At 42.9% G+C, this 21,446-nt stretch overlaps 1 protein-coding gene and 1 long non-coding RNA gene across 24 annotated transcripts in view; one reads left to right on the plus strand and one right to left on the minus strand.

Annotated features, from left to right (window-relative positions):
- LOC128021971 (E3 ubiquitin-protein ligase TRIM39) overlaps positions 1 to 21,446 on the minus strand; it is a 362,874-nt gene that overhangs the window by 159,614 nt on the left and 181,814 nt on the right. Inside the window, exon 1 of one of the 21 annotated variants that reach the window (XM_052609102.1) lies at positions 1,485 to 1,646. The exons of the other annotated variants lie outside the window; for them this stretch is intronic. The gene's annotated coding sequence lies outside the window, so the exon portion shown is untranslated. Of the gene's footprint in view, positions 1 to 1,484; positions 1,647 to 21,446 lie in introns of those variants that run through there. 21 annotated transcript variants of the gene reach the window in all.
- LOC128021997 (uncharacterized) overlaps positions 1 to 21,446 on the plus strand; it is a 336,783-nt gene that overhangs the window by 134,653 nt on the left and 180,684 nt on the right. The gene's annotated exons all lie outside the window — the stretch shown is intronic.

A 21,446-nucleotide genomic window follows, 5' to 3' on the forward strand; every position in this document is an offset into this window, starting at 1 on the left:
AACTGGTTACAATGTAAGAACTCATAGTGATGGAAATACAATCATTCGTTTAAAACAAAGTGAGAGACTCGTAAACTTACTGAACAATCTGAACTATGACCTGCTGTTTAAAGAAAGTACAAAGAACAAGCTTTATATTTTCCAACAAACATATACATCGCCTTATCCAAAATTAGATGAATCTTTCCACAAAATATATTATATGATCCTGAGTTATTGTGCAATGTAAAAGTAATTTTCAGCTGCAGTGAAACAGGTTTGTGTACCGACATAAAGTTGGTTCGACGTTTTATGTTTGACATTTTGTCAGAGATTCAGCCTCAGAAATCTTCAATAATTCTTTAATAATTACAATGACAAGAAACATACTGGGAATTGTTTTCAAATGTAGAAGAGAACACTTTGTGTTTTGTTGGTTTTAATCTGCCTTAGGGAATTATAACTGATAGACCTTATAATGTAAAAGTGCAGGACAGGGACTGTATGCAAAGTGCAAAAAGATACATAAATATAAACATTTGCCAGCTGTGAAAGCAAAAAAAAAAATGTACAAAAGGTCAGTTCTAATCTGTAACTAGACACACCCATTAAAGTTGTGTAATATAACTGTGTGTGTTATAAATTAATTTATGAAAAATTTAGATTTTCACATTCAAGTCAAAACAACTGTAAAACAACACTCTTCGCTAGTGTTAACTTATTTGTTGAATTTCAATAGCATGTTTTCTGTTATAGTTCTGTGACTAAAACAAATATAAAAAATCGTGTTGTTGTTACCATGAGGTTAGTACACGAGAGTGTAATTATTTGAAATTAATTTCTTTATTGGTTTTAATTTCAATAGCGTATACTTATTTGGTGTCATACTTCTGTCAACATAACGGAAAAAAAAAGTTCTCACAAGGACCTGGAATCAGCCTACTACATTGTCAATGAATTATGAAATACTTGCTTATGGAATGCTTTTAATTTTGTTTATTTTATGGATATATTTATTAATAGTAATAATATCACAATAACCAGTATCACATATCTTGTTTACAATATTTCTTATTTAAATTCAAGTGAACATTATAAGTGTTTGTCTTTATATCTTTCAAAACCTTGGTGCACCAATTGATCTTGTTTTATTAATTATATATATATATATATATATATATATATATATATATATATATATATATATATATATATATATATATATTTATATATATATAAATGATCGTTTTGTCATTATCATGTACTTTGTAGACGGTCCCTAGCTGGCCTAAGCGTTAGCGCACCGCTACTCGAGTCTTAATCTGTTGCAACAAATCGAGGAGAACTAAAACAAATACACTGCGATGTGTTTTCATTTCTACGTTCTATTGCTAAGTAACCTACTTATGTTCAACTCATTCCAGTCTGACATAAACCCTACTAAACCAGACCACTGTCATTAGAAACCTGTTCAGGACAATCTCTCTTATATTTCTATCACTTACCTGTGAGTATCGGATGTGTTCACAAGGGTCTCTGAACGACTCGTTATTCTGTTGTTTAAAGAGTTCGATGGTTTCAGGTGTTCATGTTGTTGTTGCTCAAGTTAGTTTCTCTTTCTCTGAGTCTCTCACTGAATTACAGTGATTTGAGAGCTGCTCAGTGTGTATTCTGCAAACTGTGGTACACAGCACTACACCAACACGTGATGGGTAACTCGAGCACAGTGTTCCTCCGTGTTTTCCAGCACTATACATAGAAGGATCGAGGTTCATGTGAACAGATATTAATAGACAAGTTTCAGTCCAATATTTATAGTTCAGGCCTATAACAAAACCCAGTGTTACAGTACAGCGCATTTGGAACAATCATTGCGGAGCTAAAGAACACGATTTATTTAGGGATCACATGCACAAAAAAATTGTACAATAACAATTATGACACGATATAAGAAAAATCAGAGATCCTTTGAAATAACGCTAACCACTTGTTTGTTATGGTGGAACTTTTAATTATTACATTTACATTTATCAGACGATTTTATCCAAAAGTTTCTAGGCTGAACCGATGCAACATTACCCCATTTGCGCTCGCGACCGCTCGAATCACATGTTTGCGCGGAATGCAAATGATCATAAAAGAAAAGAAATCGAAAGACGATAAAAAAATAATAAAAAAAAACTGGCATAAAGTAGCTAAAGCTTGAAGTTGGACGAGGAATATTCGCAAATTTAGGGACCGTCTCTAAAGTTACATGCGATATTGTTATACACTTTTCTAACGTCAATAGCATTTGAGAAAGACAGTCATAAAAACAACTGTAAACTGTTCATCTAGGTGTCAACCATAATACACACCTTTAAATGTTTTATATGTATTAAAATAAACTGTAAATTATATTTTAAAGGTAAAACAAAGCCATCATTTTCAGGCACAGTTTAAATGTAAGAAATTATTTTACCACCACCAACGCATCTAATATTCTCCATGTCAAATTAACCATGTTTATATATATATATATATATATATATATATATATATATATATATATATATATATATATATATATATATATATACACATACAGAGCTGGGAAGGTTACTTTTAAATGTATTTCACTACAAAATACAAGCTTTAAAAAGCAAGCAGTAAGGTATTTCGTTAGATTACTCGGGTTTAGTAACTTAATCTAAATACTTTAGAATACTTTGAAATACTTAAGCTTTGTAACACAAAGGAACATATTAATTTGATGTCTTTTTATGCTTTCTGACATCTAGCAGCCATAATATGTGTTTTCTTTGCATTTAATTTTTAAGAACATCAATTTTCCACAGAATTTCTATGAACAACATTTTTTTTTATGTCATTTAAATCTTCCAATCAATATAAATTCAATTTGAATACAATGAATGGGATTCGAAGCCGTTTCATGATGCATTCCAAGCTTCAAAACGAATCCAGACACACCAAACACATAATAAAAGTACCCAAAACAACTGCCACAGTTGTCCAAGTTATACAATAGATTTTTTTTAAATAATGGACCAAACTTTAAATGAAAAAGAGTCACAAAAGAATCACTGAGTCAAAATTGGCAAGGCTCATTTCCCACGGTCACAAGCAATGTCGTTATTAAAATGCTTTTGGGAAACACACCTCAGGTCTCACAAAATTTCAAAATCCCTGGTAGCCTTTTGGGCTAGCTTTCTTCAGGTTTTGGTAACCAAAAATTTAACTAACCCGGAATAAAAATAAAGACATTGGCTGAACCTTCCTATGGACAAATCAGCATGATCAGCAAAAACTAGTAGCATATCTGGTTGTAACGATTCACAATAAACTTCTGATGCGATAAAATTCACAATACAGATTACACCATACAATTTTCTTACAATTTATTTATATATTTATTTGTTTTTTTTACAAAATGAGATTTAAGACAAATTATAAATGAAAGTGTGTCCTTTTAATATTAGACAAAAGACAAAATGCTGCATATTTCTTTGTGAAATTTCTTTGTGAAATTTTTGTGAAAAAATAAATTGTTTGTGCTCTGTTTTAAAAAAGAGGAAACCATTTGAATTAATATAAAAAAAGATACTAAATAATAATTTAAAAAAATTAAATAAAAAAAGAATGGTCCCATTTTACCTTTGTGAATGAGACGCAAATGTCACTCTCTGACAGCAGGTGCCAGTAATGGAACAGCAGGTATTTAAAGGCTGCTGACCCTTTAAGACCGAGTGCATGTATCGAATACATAGGATAATTCTTTCTCCACTGTATAGGTTCACTTCAGACATAACAGACTGCGTTTACGAGAATACTTGCAGAGACAATTATTTTGAGAAAATTTTGTGTATGTGTTCATTCAGAAGCTTGGATACGCGAAAGATGAATCAAATCTATTTAAGTGCATTGTCTGTAACACTGCTCTCGCGTAGCCTACTTGAATGAATGCGCGCAAGCTTCGAACGTGCGAATGGTTTAAAACGTTTGAATTGGCAAGATTTAGAAACATGTGCAAACTACCAACTACGATCCGTTTCACCCCTTCAAGCGAGTGAACAAAGCCAATCAAGTTAGGAATTTTACATCACTATTCACGATAGCCCGTCGGGCAGAGCGGTGATACACTTTGGAGCCCGACTGGAAAACACAATAGACCCGTGACGTCAGGCTAACGATTTTACGAACCCTGCACGTCAGATCTATCCAATTTCTGAGCCATTGGTTTCCACATTGATTTCGTTAAACTAAATAAATTATTCTTTTAAAAGATTGACTCAAAAGAATCATCTGTTCATGAATCAGATCATGAACTTGCATTACCTAACCAAAGATGATCTATTATCGAACATCTCAAATTAATAAAGACTTCCCACTCTAAAAAACACTGGGTTGTTTTTTCAACCCAAATGCTGGGTTGAGACCGCTGTGTAGGACATTGAGTTGTTTTAACCCAAGTTTGGGTTGAAAAGTGGTCTGCTTATAACCCAGCGGCGCTGGACGTGAAAGAGAGCACGCACGACACGTTAGGATCATATGTTTCCAGTGCGAGCAGCCCATTTTCTCAGCATGAAAGAAGCGAGAAGCGAGTGAAAGACATTATGGTAAGTAAAGATTCAAAATAAAAAGTTATCGTTTATTGTTTACCTGTTTTTAATTTTAATTACCTGTTTTTAATTTTAATTTGTTATCTTATTTTTTGCGGTTAAACTGAATGTACGTTAGTTTCCTAAAGGAAACCGCGTTATGTTAATAAAGACTAGCATAATACTTTTGAAGCTGTTGAAGTGGTAATCGTTCAAAGTATGTTTTGCATGTAATATTTCAGACTTTTCGAGCTTGTGTCTTCATTGTCCTCGCGCTGAGAGTTAAAGATACAGAAGCTGTTTGTGTGAGAGTCTCAGACTGTGTGAGGAGAATTCTATCAAGTTATATATTTTTTTCTTTTATTTTAATTTTTAACTAAGGTTAAAATAATGTTTGTTTTTGTAGGTATTGAAATCCAGAGACAAGATTACTTAATTCTTTTGAGACTGAGACATTTTTAAAATTTAATGTTTCTGTTGTGTCCTGTCTGTTTACTTCACATTTTGATGCAACAACAGTGTGATTATATGTTCATATTTTATTGAAACCACTGATGTCCCTGTAGAAAAGGAAAGTCAACTGCACCATCTGCTGGACACTGTTGGGTATCCAGGTTAACAAGCATCCAGGCCACCGTAGTTATCATGCACCGATCACGCACAGGACAGCCAATCAAATCACTGTGTTGTCGGATGACTGTTAAAATAGAACCTTTAAGCTTCATTTTGCATGGTCAGAAAGAGATGGTTCGTGTTGTTTTCTCCTGATTCCTGTCAAAGTCGTGTGCGTTAATGACCAAAAAACACAAACACACACTCATGCCTATATCCATATGACCATGCACAAGATTGTTTAGAGCAATGCCAACATACCAATGTAACCAGCAAACTTGGTGGATATTAAAGTAACCAAACTGGAATTCCTGTCTCCGTTTCCTTACCGACACTCCATGGGGATGACCAAGAATCATACCTAAGAATCAGCACACCTTCCCTTCAAATTTGGTCCTTCGAGTCGGAGCCGGGTCATTACCATGGCAACTCCAGAGTCTGAAATATCTAAATCTGCTCCTTCCTCATCCCAGCGCCCACGCAGAGCAATCCAGAAGACTGGCTTCCTAGACGACTATGTGGTCAACTATACTGGGAACCCATCAGGACAGACTGTTAAACCTAAACAGAAGGTAATGGTGGCTTCGACCCCCATCTCCTCTCACCACCTATTTGGAACAGCTGGGGCATTAGAAGATTTCATGCTGCAGATAATGGAAATTACAAGGCAACAGAGTGAGACTGCTAGACGCCAAACAGAACTCTTGGAAAAAGTCCTTCTACACAGTACTCCTCAAACATCTGCTCACTCCTCACAAGCATCATCTCGGCATCAGACACCTAGAACCCAGATCCTGAAATCAGTGGAAAAGGGAAGGCCAAAATCCGATGCCAGTCTTGATGTTGTTACTCCAGATCGTCATCCTTGGACACAGCCTGGGAAAACCCAAACCACCCAACCCCCTTTCGTTGAGGAGCTGTCTCAAATGCTGAGGAGAACCCAAATCAGAGACACTAATTTCCAGTCACCACCCCCAATGAGCAGAGAGACCAGTCTGTCGACACACCATTATGCCTCACCATGCTGCAGCCCCTCAGCAGATCCAATTAGAACACATGTGCAGGCCAGTGCAGAGCCCTGGATGAAACCATTACCTCCTCTACCAGACCAGAGACCGAGCCAAACCACCCAGCTCCCATACTATCAAGTACCACCACCTTCTGAAGCTTTCCCAGTGCACAGTCAGTTTGCTCCAGAGACTGAGCCAATGTCAGGAATTTCGTACCCAGTTACAACATCTCATCTTAGAGCTAATGCAGTGCCCTACAACCCCCATCCCTCATCATACTGGCCTCCAACAGTAGAGGGCCCCACCTTCCCAGATTTCATTAAAGAAGACAGAGCCCAGTATGTGGAACTTAGGATCGCCCTAGACAACCTGCTTCACCCCCAACTACCAGAGCATTACAAATACTCCATCCTGCTTAAACATGTAAAGGTACCTAATGCGCAGAGACTGGTGCTAGCACATGCAGAGTCAGTTATGCCTTACACTAATGCTCTACAAGCCCTTGACAGAAGGTATGGCCGGCCCTACCAGTTTGTGCTAAGGGAAATAGAGACTTTGGAGAATCTGCCACCTATTCATGCTGCTGATGAGCGGGCATTTGACAGCTTTTCCCTTAGAGTCCAAGCCATAGTCGGTATGCTCAAAGCCTTGAAGGAGGAGGGGATTGAAGAACTGCACAGTGGATCAAATGTGAAATGCCTTCTGAACAGTCTTCCTCGTTCACAACAAACCCAATTTAGGAGGCATCACCTCAAAAGAAACCCAGATAAGACCAAGTTCTCCCTCCTCGAGTTTGCAGATTGGCTACAGCTAGAAGCCACCTGTATGGAATTTGACCCAACTGATGAGACAAGAACCATAAAACGAGATCAAAGGGCAGTGATTCGGGGACATAGCAAACAAACGACCATACTGCATGGTGTAGAACAAAGACAGGCCACAGAACCATTACCTGAATCCAAAGCAGTTCATCCCAAATTACCTACCAAGCGCAAAGCCGTCTGTCCATATTGTTGTGCAGAACATTAACTCAGCCAGTGTACCGTATTCACAATATTAACTAAGGAGCAAATGGTTGGATGGATCAAAGACAATAAACGATGCTGGAAATGTGCATGCTCCCACATGGCCAAGGACTGTGACCTAAAGAGACCGTGCCATCTTTGCCAAGCCAAACACCTCTCCATACTCCACGACATCAACCAAAGGAAAGGTGAGGTTACCAGTGAGAACAATAGTCTGTACAACTCCACCACAGAAACTCTTTACTTAGACCAACCTCGTTGTGGTGGGAAGGTGTTCCTGAAAGTTGTAAAGGTTACCATACATCATCAACAGAAAGCTTTGGACACATTTGCTGTACTTGATGACGGTTCAGAGCGCACCATTCTGCTTGACACAGCTGCACAGCATCTAGGATTAAAAGGCAAACCCGAGCAACTGAATTTACGGACAGTACACCAAGACATCAGGACATTGCATGGCACTTCCGTAAACTTCAGCTTATCCACTCCAATTGACCCTAAGAAAAGGTTCAGCATTCAGGGGGCCTTCACAGCTGATCAGTTTGGTTTAGCAGAATACACCTACCCTGTGAGTACCCTGCAGGAAAGGTACAGACACCTGAGAGGGATTCCTATACCACCTCTGGTGAAAGCTTGCCCATTTCTTCTTATAGGTTCAGATCACCCTGAGCTTATCCCCCCAATTGAACCAGTGCGACTGGGTCCGCCTGGGGGTCCAGCTGCAGTCAGAACTCGCCTTGGCTGGACCCTGCAAGGCCCTTCCAAACATCTGCAGGATCAACTCTCAGTGTCCCATTGTCTGTTCACATCCAACTGCTCCCCGTCTGTAGAACTGTATCATAACGTTGAACGGTTATGGCAGATGGACATCCTGCCTTATCGCTGTGAAAAGATGGTAATAAGGTCACAACAGGAAAGAGAAGCACTGAACATGCCGGAGACACAGACTGTCCGAGTAAAAGTAGATGGTGTTGAACAATACACCACTCCACTTTTGCGAGTTAAAACTATGGCTCTGTTACATGCTCCAAAGGATGCTGTTATGTGCCATCTCCGTAGCACTGAACGTCAGTTGGCAAAAGACCTAACATTAGCTAACAAGTACAAAGACGAGATCCAGAAATTGGAGAGGAATGGTTACGCCACTAAGATATCACCTGAAGAAGCAGCCCAATCTACAGAATCATGGTATCTACCCCACCATATTGTCACCAACAATGGCAAACAATGGCAAACAACCTGGCTGAATGAAGCCATACCGGACAGCGCGCTCCATCTGCCGGGCGTTCAGCTGTTTAGAGCGGATCGCAAATCAGAATCAACAGGGAAGTCGCGCGGCGGCGGGACATGCTTTTACATCAATGAACGCTGGTGTAGAGATGTAACTGTGATAAAGAAGATGTGCTGTCCTGATCTAGTAATGCAGTTTGTCAACTGCAAGCCATTCTATTCGCCGCGGGAGTTTCACTCGTTCATTCTGGTTAGTGTTTACATACCTCCACAAGCCCATGTGAGCCTGGCTTTACAGAAACTCGCAGACCAGATCACAGAGACAGAACAGCAACACCCGGACTCTGTTTTAATCATTCTCGGGGACTTTAATAAAGCCAATCTCTCCCTGAACTGCCAAAATACAGACAGCATGTTACATGTCCCACCAGAGACAGTAATATACTGGATCACTGTTACACAACAATAAAGGATGCATATCACTCTGTTCCACGAGCAGCTTTGGGACATTCTGATCACTGTCTGATTCATCTTATACCGTCCTACAAGCAAAAACTTAAATCTGCTAAACCTGTAGTAAAGACTGTGAAGAGATGGACCAGCGAAACAGAGCAGGATTTACAATCTTGTTTTGACCTCACTGATTGGAGTGTTTTTGAAGCTGCTACCACCGATCTGGACGAACTCACAGAGACTGTAACATCCTATATTAGTTTCTGTGAGGATGTATGCATTCCTACCAGGACTTATTTAACATTCAACAATGATAAGCCATGGTTTACAGTAAAACTCAGACATCTTCGTCAGGCCAAAGAGGATGCCTACAGAAATGGGGCCAGGGTTTTGTACAATCAGGCCAGGAACACACTGAACAAAGAGATCAGAGCGGCTAAAAAGACCTACGCTAAAAAGTTGGAAGACCAGTTTACTTCCAACGACTCAACTTCAGTTTGGAGAGGACTGAGGGCCATCACAAACTACAAGACATCATCCCCTTGCACTGAGGCTAATCAACAACTTGCTAACGACCTGAATGAGTTTTATTTCAGATTTGAAACCCCCAACACCCATTCTGACCATCGGACAAAACAGGGACTTATGTGAGGATCCTGTTTGTGGACTTTAGTTCGGCTTTCAACACCATCATCCCAACAGCCCTCCAGACCAAACTGACCCAGCTCTCTGTTCCTAGCTCTATCTGTCAGTGGATCACCAGCTTTCTGACAGATAGGCAACAGTTAGTGAGACTGGGGAAATTCACATCAAACAGCTGCTCCACCAACACTGGTGCCCCTCAGGGATGTGTTCTCTCCCCTCTGCTCTTCTCCCTGTACACCAATGACTGCACCTCTAAAGACCCCTCAGTCAAGCTCCTGAAGTTTGCAGATGACACTACAGTCATCGGCCTCATCCAGGACGGTGATGAATCTGCTTACAGACAAGAGGTTGAGCAGCTGGCTGTCTGGTGCAGTCTTAACAACCTGGAGCTGAACACGCTCAAAACAGTGGAGATGATCGTGGACTTTAGGAGAAACGCCCCTGCACTTTCCCCACTCATCATCATGAACAGCACTGTGACTGCAGTGGAGTCATTCAGATTCCTGGGAACCACCGTCTCTCAGGACCTGAAGTGGGACAATCACATTGACTCCATTTTGAAAAAGGCCCAGCAGAGGTTGTACTTCCTTCGCCAGCTCCTGCCACAGGAGCTGCTGAAACAGTTCTACTCAGCCGTCATTGAGTCTGTCCTCTGTACTTCAATAACTGTCTGGTTTGGTTCAGCAGCAAAATCAGACATCAGAAGATTACAGAGAACTGTTCGGACTGCTGAAAGGATTATTGGTGCTCCCCTGCCCACCTTTCAATAACTGTATACATCCCGAGTGAGGAAAAGGGCTCATAAAATCACTCTGGATCCCTCACATCCAAGTCACCCCATCTTTGAACTTTTGCCATCTGGTCGGCGCCTCAGAGTCGCAAATACCAGAACAGTAAGGCACAAAAACAGTTTCTTCCCCCAGGCAATCTACCTCATGAACAGTTAAATGTTAGGGTTAGACCCAATGGTTGACCCAATGGTCAAAATCTAAACAAGCAGCTGTTACCTGGACCTACTCTAGGCCCCTCTCTCCTTGGAGTGTTGATCCGCTTCAGGGAACATCGAGTAGCCATCAGTGGAGACATAAAGGGAATGTTCCATCAGGTCCGCCTGCTCCCCAGAGACAGACCCCTCCTAAGGTTCCTGTGGCGAGACCTAAAGCCAGAAAACCCACCTGATGTGTACGAGTCGCAGGTTCTTCCATTTGGCACAACCTGTAGCCCCTGTTGTGCGACATTCGCAGTACAGCGACACGTTTTTACTCATTGCCAACCTGGTGATAAGCTACGACAGTCAGTTGAACGCTGCTTTTATGTCGACAACTGTTTACAGAGTACTGCATCCTTGACAGAAGCCAAGGAGCTGATCAATGGGTTAAGGTCCCTACTGGGTTCAGGCGGGTTTGAAATCCGTCAGTGGGCGAGCAATGAGGCCTCAGTGGTTAGCCATCTCCCCAAAGAGGCTAGATCAGAGAACACTGAGTTGTGGATTTCCCTCAACCAATCAGATCCACAAGAGATGACCCTGGGATTAAACTGGCGCTGTGTGGTAGACACCCTCCATTACCGCCATGAGGTAAGGATGAGAAATATCTACCATGTTCTCGCCAGCCAGTATGACCCCTTAGGCTACATAATACCTTTCACAACCAGGGCTAAAACCTTAGTGCGACAACTGTGGGTGAAGGAAAGAGAATGGGATGACCCCCTTCTCCCATCAGATCTGCTAAAAGCCTGGCAAAAATGGGAAGCAGAACTAGAACATCTACCACTGATCACCATACCTCGATGTTATGTGTCAGCCATGCTGGATATCCTGTCAAAGTCGTGTGCGTTAATGACCAAAAAACACAAACACACACTCATGCCTATATCCATATGACCATGCACAAGTTTGTATAGAGCAATGCCAACATACCAATGTAACCAGCAAACTTGATGGATATTAAAGCAACCAAACTGGAATTCCTGTCTCCGTGTCCTTACCGACACTCCATGGCGATGACCAAAAATCATACCTAAGAATCAGCACACCTTCCCTTCAGTCCCTTTTCTCTTTGCAGAACTCAAACTAACTTTGGAGTTAAGGACACATAATTCTGACTGTCCTGCAAAGTATAGCTATAATATAGTATATAATATAATATAGGCAATATTTGAGAGAATGGTTTAGCGATTTCTAATTATTGGAGGGATTAGCCTCCCTCAATGTCTACGGCAGTTATTGCCCTGATCAGACATATTCTGTGGCACTATCATGCAGTCTCTAATGAAATGACGTTAGCAAATATTGCAGATTTTTTGCAAATTTCTTTGAGTGACATGATCGTTAATAATATAAAAATAACCCAACAGTTGAAATAAATGTTTACTTGTATTCATGAGATTATTTTAATGAATAAAATACACTGTTTTCAAATACAGATGGTTTATTAAATTAGAAAATCTATAAATCAGTTTAAAAACAGTTTTTAAATTTTAAATGACCAATGTACTCAATATTGGTGAGCCTAGTATTTAATATAGTAGAGGTGTGACCTCGGCATCCTGGCTAAATTCGCCCATTGGCCTCTGACCATCATGGCCTCCTAACAATCCCCATATCCGCTGATTGGCTTCATCACTCTGTCTCCTCTCCACCAGTAAGCTGGTGTGTGGTGGGAGTTCTGGCGCAATATGGCTGCCGTCGCATCATCCAGGTGGATGCTGAACACTGGTGGTGGATGAGGAGATACCCCCTGTCTATGTAAAGCGCTTTGAGTGCCTAAAAAAGCGCTATATAAATGTAAGGAATTATTATTATTATTATTATTATTATTATATAGATATGCACAACATTTAGAACACATGGCAAATAAATGCTGAAGTATACATATATACGAATGTATGGTATACATATGAATGTCTGGTTGGAGCAACATATCAGCTTCCAGGCTACAGTGAATTTAGTAAATTTTGTTCAGGAAACCTAGAGTTTAACCTTACTTTAAACAGGGCTGACAACTTTTGAGTTCAGCCTGGAGTGAGAATTGTTCAGGAATAATTAACAAGCTTGCGATTAAGTATGCTATTTTTTCTTAATTTTTCTAAAAATTAAAGAGAGCATATTGTCGCGCGGTTGCAAGTAACAATTGATTTAACCAGGCAACTGGGGCCGTTCACATATCGCGTCTTTTGCGCACTCATGTTCCTTATTTCCAATGTAGGCGTGCGGTATGTGCGCTCATAATGGAAGCGACGCGCTCGTTTTTTCCAGGCGCATCTGCACCACATTGAGTTAAAAACATCTCAACTTTTCAGAATGCCGCAAGCCCACCGCGGGTCATGTGACAATAACTAACCAATCAGCTTCATCCTTTCCCGTTACAACGTTGCAAACTCAGCCAAGAGGAAGGAACAGCTGATTATAGCTGTATATGGATTGCCATTTTGAAATAAATTTAGTAGCAGAGCTACTGCAAGCGATTTTTAGTGCTGCAAATCAATTTATCCTTTGCTGAAATTTCTGCGTCTTCATCGGGAGAGCGCATCATGGTTGCTTAGCAGCGGCAGAAGCCTCAGGAGTGCAGAGCCATATAGCTTCATTTTACATTTATATAACATGCTAATTACTGCTGCTAACAGTTAATTGACCCATAGTGCAGTGCAAGCTGAAAATCACCTGTCACCAGCCTGTCTCTACTACCTGAAAGTCATCAATATGACATTAGTTAACATGAGATCAGTGGAAAAAAGACAACATGTAACGTAAAAAGGCAATAGCAGCCCGTTTATACAACTTAACGTTAGCCTGAAATACGTTTTTAAAATAACGGTAATTGAACACTAATCCTCAAAAATTAGCTGATTTGATATTTTAAAAACAACACTGCTGTACTCATGCTACATACATATGTCGGTGTGTTGTATAAATATATAAAAATAAATGCATTTAATGAATCTTTATTACCAGAAATCACAGTTCTGTCACTCTACTCTATCAGTTTGAATGGCCGCCAACACACTTGCTGGAACTATATGAAGTCAACAGGCCCCAAGGAAGTCGACCGGAAGTTGAAGTCGGCTGCGTGCCGCCATCTTGTAGCAGAACTTCACTTGCGTTAGCATTCCCATTGACTCCCATTCATTTTGGCGTTACTTTGACAGCAAATAACTTTACATCTGAGGCGTTTAAAGACTCCGTTTGTCCGTTATTTATTTCTAAAGATACACGACAATGTATAAAGAGCTCCTTTACCTTCTATGTTACATTATGGCCCAGTAGAAAGTTTTTGTAAAAATAGGCTAACGATTGCGTCATAACCACTCGAATCTCTGTTGCATTACCGTACAGACAAGAGGAGAAGCTCGCAGGCAATTAACTTAATATGGCGTACTGGCGTAACATTTTAAAATACTATACAAAATAATTAATCAGAATACTTACTCCTGCTCACTCACGCCAAAGAACTCCCCGCTCAAGCTCGCCGTCTCTGAAAGGTTTGCGATGGCAGCACAGCTACTAGAACATTTACATCTGTCAGACAGGTTGCTGACGTCATCAACCCTTACGAAAAATAACCATGGTTTTATTATAGTAAAACTGTAGTAACCCATGGTTTTTTGGCGTGTTGACCACCATTTGTATAACCACAGATTTACTACAAATACCATGGTTAAACTATGGTTAATATAGCAAAACCGTGGTTATTTTGTGGTTACCATGGTTTAACTATAGTAACAATGGTTTTTTGGTTTTATTTGTAGTAAAACCATGGTTAATTTTCGTAAGGGAAGCTTAGTTTGAGTCTGCGCGTCAGAAACGGAAGTGCTAAAAATAGCTAAAAATGGGCTTCACTTGAGTGCTTTGGAGAAGGAGAAAGCGGCGAGCCTAGCCCGTGTAACGCTGAGTCAGGGACGTTATGATCCATAAGCAGCTTTATTTCAATAATCAACAGAGTAAACAGAAACAGGTCAATCAGGGGCGTTAGATACCACGTAGACAAATCAGAATCGTAAACCTTGACAGAGCGTAGAATCAGGGCTGGCGGCAGGCAGGCAGAGGCGAGAGAACAAGGCAGAGGTCGATAAGGCAGGCGGCAGAGAATCAGAGTCCAATAATTAGTCCAGGTCATACACGGAAGATCCAACAGTGGGAAAACGCTCGGTAATGTCTGCATGGGCAAAACAAGACTTCGCGTTTGAGAGGACAGGGCGAGTTCCTTAAATAGGGGATGAAGATGAGCGACACCTGTGCAGGTAATCAGCCCCAGGTACGGGGTGTATGGGAAATGGAGTTTGAAGGAGGTTAATACTTGGGTGACGGTTCCCTCTGGTGGTGATCGGAGGGAGCCACAGAGGCTGTGTTTGTGACAGAGCCCTCCCCCTGCGAGCGGCTCCTGACGCGATGAGGTGATCGTCGCTGGGGTCTTCCTCGGGGTCTAGGAGCGGGTCTGTCTGGATGATCTCGATGGAAGTCCGTGATGAGAGTGGGATCCAGTATGTCATCAGCATTGACCCAGGACCTTTCCTCCGGACCGTACCCCTCCCAATCGACCAGATACTGTAGGACTCGGCCCCGGCGACGTGAATTCAGGATTTCGTGTACCTGATAGGCCTCCTGGCCATCGATGATGAGGGGAGGCGCTCTCTGGTCACCAGCCTCCTCTAGGTTCTCCGCTCCTCTCGGTCCACCAGCGGGCTTGAGCAAGGAAACATGAAAAGTGGGGGAGATACGGTAATGAGATGGGAGAGATAGTCTAAATGATACTGGGGTGATTTGACAGAGGATTTTGAAAGGGCCCACGTACCTGGGACTAAGTTTCTTGGATGGTAGTCTGAGGCGAAAATCCCGTGTGGACAGCCAAACCCATTGTCCGGGCTGGTAATCCGGATGAGCTCTGCGGTGTCGATTGGCCTGATTTCTGGTCCGACGAACTGCTAGGAGAAGGTGAACATGAGCGCTGTTCCAGGTCTCCTCACAGCGTCTCAGCCAAGCATCAACTGCAGGTAATTCGGATGGTTCGCCAGACCATGGGAAGAGAGGAGGTTGAAATCCTAGGATGCACTGGAAGGGAGTCATGCCAGTGGAAGGTTTTTGAAGGGAATTTTGTGCGTACTCGGCCCAGAGAAGGAAGCGGCTCCAATCATTTTGATTCTGGTTGCAGTAGGATCGAAGGAAACGGGAGAGTTCTTGGTTCAGACGTTCGACCTGTCCGTTGGATTGTGGGTGGTAACCTGATGTGAGACTAACATTGATGCCCAACTGTTGGCAGAATGCCGACCATACTCTGGAGGTAAACTGGGGACCCCTATCGGAGACAATGTCCTCCGGGAGGCCATAGAACCGGAACACATTCTCACAAAGTGCCTCTGCTGTTTCGAAGGCAGTCGGGAGTTTGGGTAATGGGATGAAGCGGCAGGCTTTGGAGAAGCGGTCGATCACAGATAGAATTGTGGTTTTGCCCTGCGAGAGAGGCAGATCAGTAACAAAGTCGATGGCTATGTGGGACCAAGGACGTTGAGGAACGGGTAACGGGTGAAGACCAGTGGGTAATTGATGGGATGATTTGTTAGTGTTGCAAGTGATACAGTTTCTAATGTAATTGATGGTGTCTGCTTGCATTGAGGGCCACCAGAAGCGGTTAGATAGGAGCTGGACGGTGGCGGTTATACCGGGGTGTCCTGAGCTTGGGGTAGAGTGGACCTGATGTAGTACTCGTTGTCTCAGTGTTTGAGGGACGAATGTGCGATTCTGGGGAGTCTCAGGAGGTGGAGGTTCGATGCGTTGGGCCTCAATGATCTCAGTCATAATGTCCCATTGGATGGGTCCAAGAATGATCGTGGGAGGAATGATGGGTTCGTGGTCTGGAGTTTGGTTGTTGGTTTCGTAGAGACGAGAGAGTGCATCTGCTTTGGTATTCTGGGAACCCGGACGATAAGTGACTTGAAAATTAAATCTTGTGAAGAAGAGCGACCACCTGGCTTGTCTGTGATTCAAGCGTTTGGCTGACCGGAGGTATTCAAGGTTGCGGTGATCCGTAAGGACTGTGAAGGTGTGTTTAGCTCCCTCTAGCCAGTGCCTCCATTCCTCGAATGCTGCTTTCATAGCAAGGAGCTCGCGATCTCCAACATCATAATTCCTCTCGGCTGCGTTTAGTTTCCGAGAATAAAAGGCACATGGGTATAATTTCGGTGGATCTCCCTGACGTTGTGAGAGTACAGCCCCGAGACCTGAACTTGAAGCGTCTACTTCCACAATGAATTCCTGCTCTGGATCAGGATGATGTAAGATGGGCGCTGTGGTGAATCTATCCTTGAGGGCCTGGAAGGCGTTGAGGGCGGCGGAGGACCAGTGGAGACGCTGAGAGCCCTTCTTAACCATAGAAGTCATTGGTGCTGCGATGGAGCTGAAGTCGCGGATGAACCTTCTATAGAAGTTAGCGAAACCCAGGAAGCGTTGTAGTTCTTTAAGAGTCTGGGGTAGGGGCCAGTTGACTACAGCGCGAACCTTCCCCTCCTCCATGGCTACTCCTCCAGCGCTGATTACATAACCCAGGAAGGAGATAGTCTGCTTGTGGAATTCACATTTCTCCAGTTTAGCATACAGTTGGTGCTGGATTAGGCGTTGGAGGACGGCTTTGACTTGCTTCACATGTTCTGTATACGTTTCGGGGTAGATGAGGATATCGTCTATGTAGACTATGACCCAACGATTCAACATATCCCTGAATATGTCGTTCACAAAGGCTTGGAACACGGAAGGACTGTTGGAAAGGCCGAACGGCATGACCCGGTATTCGTAGTGCCCAGTGGTGGTTGAAAAGGCCGTCTTCCACTCATCCCCTTCTCGAATTCGGATCAGGTTGTAGGCGCTTCGGAGGTCCAACTTCGTGAAGTAATTTGCTCAGCGTAGTTGCTCTAGAGCCGCTGGGACGAGTGGCAAGGGATATCGGTACTTCACCGTAACGTCGTTGAGGCCACGGTAATCTATACAAGGGCGGAGGCCTCCGTCCTTCTTTTTCACGAAGAAGAATCCTGCAGAAGCTGGTGAAGTGGAAGGTCGAATGAATCCCTTGGCTAATTCCTCCTCGACATACTCCTTCATGGCTGTGGCTTCGGGTTGAGATAACACAAATACTCGGCACTTGGGTGGTTGAGCGCCTGGCATCAGTTCAATGGCGCAATCGCCTGGTCGATGAGGAGGTAGCTGCGCAGCCTTGGTTTTACTGAAAGCCTCCTGGAGATCGTCATACTCTTGAGGCAGTGGAGAGGCCGATGGGGAAGTATGAGTGATCGTGGGTCGGGTGCAGGAATGGAGACAATGTTCTTTGCAGTAATCTGACCATTGTGATATCTGCTTCGTGGACCAGGTGATGATTGGATTGTGTTTTTCCAGCCAGGGCAGTCCCAAGATGATGGGGTTATGAGGAGATTGGAAGCTGTAGAGGTGAATCTTTTCAGAATGGAGGGCCCCGACGGTGAGTTCTAACTCCTCAGTGATGGTTTGGATGCGACCGGAGCCCAGCGGTCGTCCATCTAGGGCTGCCACTGCCAAGTGAGAGGTACATGGAATACATGGGATGTTATGAGTCTCCATGAAAGGGGTATCAATAAAATTTCCCGCAGCTCCGGAATCAATCAATGCCCTCACCTCGATGTTAACTCCCTTAACATATAACATGACTGGTATCTCTAACATAGAAGAAGTTCTAGAGGGATAACTCACCGCAGCTGAATGTCACGGCGGTCGAGTGGGGCATGAAGCCCGTAGATGTCCAGCCAAGCCACAGTATAAACACAGGTTGTGCTGTCGCCTGCGTGACTTTTCCTCCTCGCTTAATCGGGTAACTCCGATTTGCATGGGTTCTGGATCCGGGCTTGAGCTGTTGACTGGGGTGAATGATGAAGTTCGGTATCGGGGCCGACGTGCCCGAATCAGATTGTCTACCTTGATGGACAGATCGATGAGTTGTTCGAGGGTTTTGCCCTCGTCTCGGCAGGCTAGTTCGGTCTGCAGCTCAGCATCCAGTCCCCTCCTGAAGTGCAGGCGTAAAGGGTCGTCTGGCCAGCCAGTTTGTGCAGCTAGGGTGCGGAATGAGAGGGCATAATCTGCGGCCGATCTTCCTCCTTGACGGAGTGCGATAAGCTGTTCGCCAACCTCCTTTCCTCCCGCGGGATGTTCGAAAACCTCTCTGAATCGGAGTAGAAATGCTGAAAAGGTGGTGAAAACTGATCGATCACCGTTCCAGATGGCTGTGGCCCACTCTAGTGCTCTCCCCGTGAGCAAAGAGCACACAAACGAAATTCGGCTGTCCTCTGTGGGATATAACGAGGGCTGCTGGTTAACGAACATCGAACATTGTAATAGGAACCCCTTGCATCTGGCAGGTGATCCATCGAATTTTTCTGGGAACGCCAAGCGCGGGCTTACTGAAGCGGGAGGTGTGGCCACGGCGGCGGCCATTTGCTGAGGTTGAGGTGCGGCTGGAATATTTCCCTCCGGGGTTTGCAGGCGGAGTGATTGGAGGGTTCGGATCATCTCTTCGGTGAGAGAGGTGAGTCGATTCAGCTGCTGCTGATGTGCTGTCAGCGCCGCGGCTTGAGCGGATACTTCTGCCGTGATCTGGAAAAAAGCCGCTGGATCAATATCTGGCGAAGTCTTCTGTAACGCTGAGTCAGGGACGTTATGATCCATAAGCAGCTTTATTTCAATAATCAACAGAGTAAACAGAAACAGGTCAATCAGGGGCGTTAGATACCACGTAGACAAATCAGAATCGTAAACCTTGACAGAGCGTAGAATCAGGGCTGGCAGCTGGCAGGCAGAGGCGAGAGAACAAGGCAGAGGTCGATAAGGCAGGCGGCAGAGAATCAGAGTCCAATAATTAGTCCAGGTCATACACGGAAGATCCAACAGTGGGAAAACGCTCGGTAATGTCTGCATGGGCAAAACAAGACTTCGCGTTTGAGAGGACAGGGCGAGTTCCTTAAATAGGGGATGAAGATGAGCGACACCTGTGCAGGTAATCAGCCCCAGGTACGGGGTGTATGGGAAATGGAGTTTGAAGGAGGTTAATACTTGGGTGACGGTTCCCTCTGGTGGTGATCGGAGGGAGCCACAGAGGCTGTGTTTGTGACAGCCCGTTTTTAGGCGCGATATATGAACAGCCCTATAATCAGTTAAAAAAAACTGCATGCAGCAGCCGGTTCATGTAGCAACTTGTAGTGAAGAGTGCATAAATGCTCATCATCAAGACATACAAATTGAAGACGCAACAGAAAGCCAATCGCGTAATGCATTCCTCTCGTGCAAATACAAAGATTATTTTATTTATAAATCTAACAATTATTTATAGATGTATAAATCTGACAGAACTTTGATCAGCATTGAATGATTCCGCGTCTAATCTCAAAAGGTAAATGGTGTCATTCACACTTTGCATTCAGTTAACAGATCCATACAAATCATGCATGAAATAAAAGTTTATAAAGTCAAACGATGTCTTTGTGTGCTTTAGGGATGAACTTGAAGTATTTATTCATTCCAAATGTTCAAGAATATATAATATATAATCTGTGAGTGAATGCGAGATCCAGCTTTTTAAAACGTTTTTGGACTGGTCTTCTGCACTTAATTTGATACTTTAAAAAGTTAATGTAGTGGGAAATTTCAGTTTAGGTTCAGCTATATATTTATCTTATTTGCAAAATATTTCAAATAACCTTGGTTTATTTGTATTTATTATTAGTGTTTTGTTTATTTTAACAGCAATATCTGGCAACACTGCATCGCTGGCACTTAAACTGACAATAATAAAAAAGGCCAGGTTATGGGATTATAGGGTATAATTAAAAATGATCATCCACCCAAAACTGAAAATATATATATTTGTGAAAATATATTTCACAAAAATCTACATGCATGTCTCGGTTTATTGTATGTATATAATGAGTTGTATTTGTAGAGGTTATTATAGCACAATTCTTTAACACATCCTGATGCTACTTTTCTTTAGATTTGGTAAACATAAAAACAAGATATCAAGTTAATATGTTTCTTTGTGTTACATAGTTTAAGTATTTCAAAGTATTCGAAAGTATTTAGATTAAATTACTAAACTGGAGTAATCTACAGAAATACATTACTGTTTACTTTTTAAAGCATGTATTTTATCATGAACCTGCAAACACAACCGTGTTGTAATTTTTTTCTGCGGTCTGAAAAGGTCGCAGTGGAGGAGACAAAGGGGTGTTCTCAGGCTGGCACTGTACACACCTGACATCTGATCGGCCACCATGGGTGCCACCCATATAACTACTATGCTACTATTTCAGCAACCAAACTAGTGTTCTTTTCATATTTTCAGTCAGTTATTTCCAAGTTAACATCAAATTTACCCCCGTAGGTGGGGTCTTGTAACATCTGAGCTGTTGGGAGATGATATTGTTGAATGCTGAACAGAAGTCTATGCATAATAATTTTTTTTCTCTAGATGTGTGAGTGCTGAAGGAAGTGGAATGAATTCCAAACTCATGTGGTGCATGACCACATGATCGTAATTAATATATGTGAAACTGTTAGTTATTGAGGCAGGATGGAGAAGGCTGCTTAAGAACTGAACGGGCACCTGACTCGACTCTGGAAAGTCAACCGGAATCTGACTGGACTCTGGAGAGTTCACTGGAACCTGACTCGACTCTGGAAAGTCGATGGGCACCTGACTTGACTTTGGACTGCCTGAAGAGATGTGAGATGCCTCGTCATCTTGTGCTGGGGCTCTAAGCTGGTGGCCATCTTGTGCTGTGGCGCTGGGCTGGCGGCCATCTTGTGCAGTGGCGCTGGGCTGGCGGCCATCTTGTGCAGTGGCGCTGGGCTGGCGGCCATCTTGTGCAGTGGTGCTGGGCTGGCGGCC

The sequence above is a fragment of the Carassius gibelio genome, chromosome A11 (genome assembly GCF_023724105.1).
Source record: "Carassius gibelio isolate Cgi1373 ecotype wild population from Czech Republic chromosome A11, carGib1.2-hapl.c, whole genome shotgun sequence".
NCBI classification, from domain to species: domain Eukaryota; kingdom Metazoa; phylum Chordata; class Actinopteri; order Cypriniformes; family Cyprinidae; genus Carassius; species Carassius gibelio.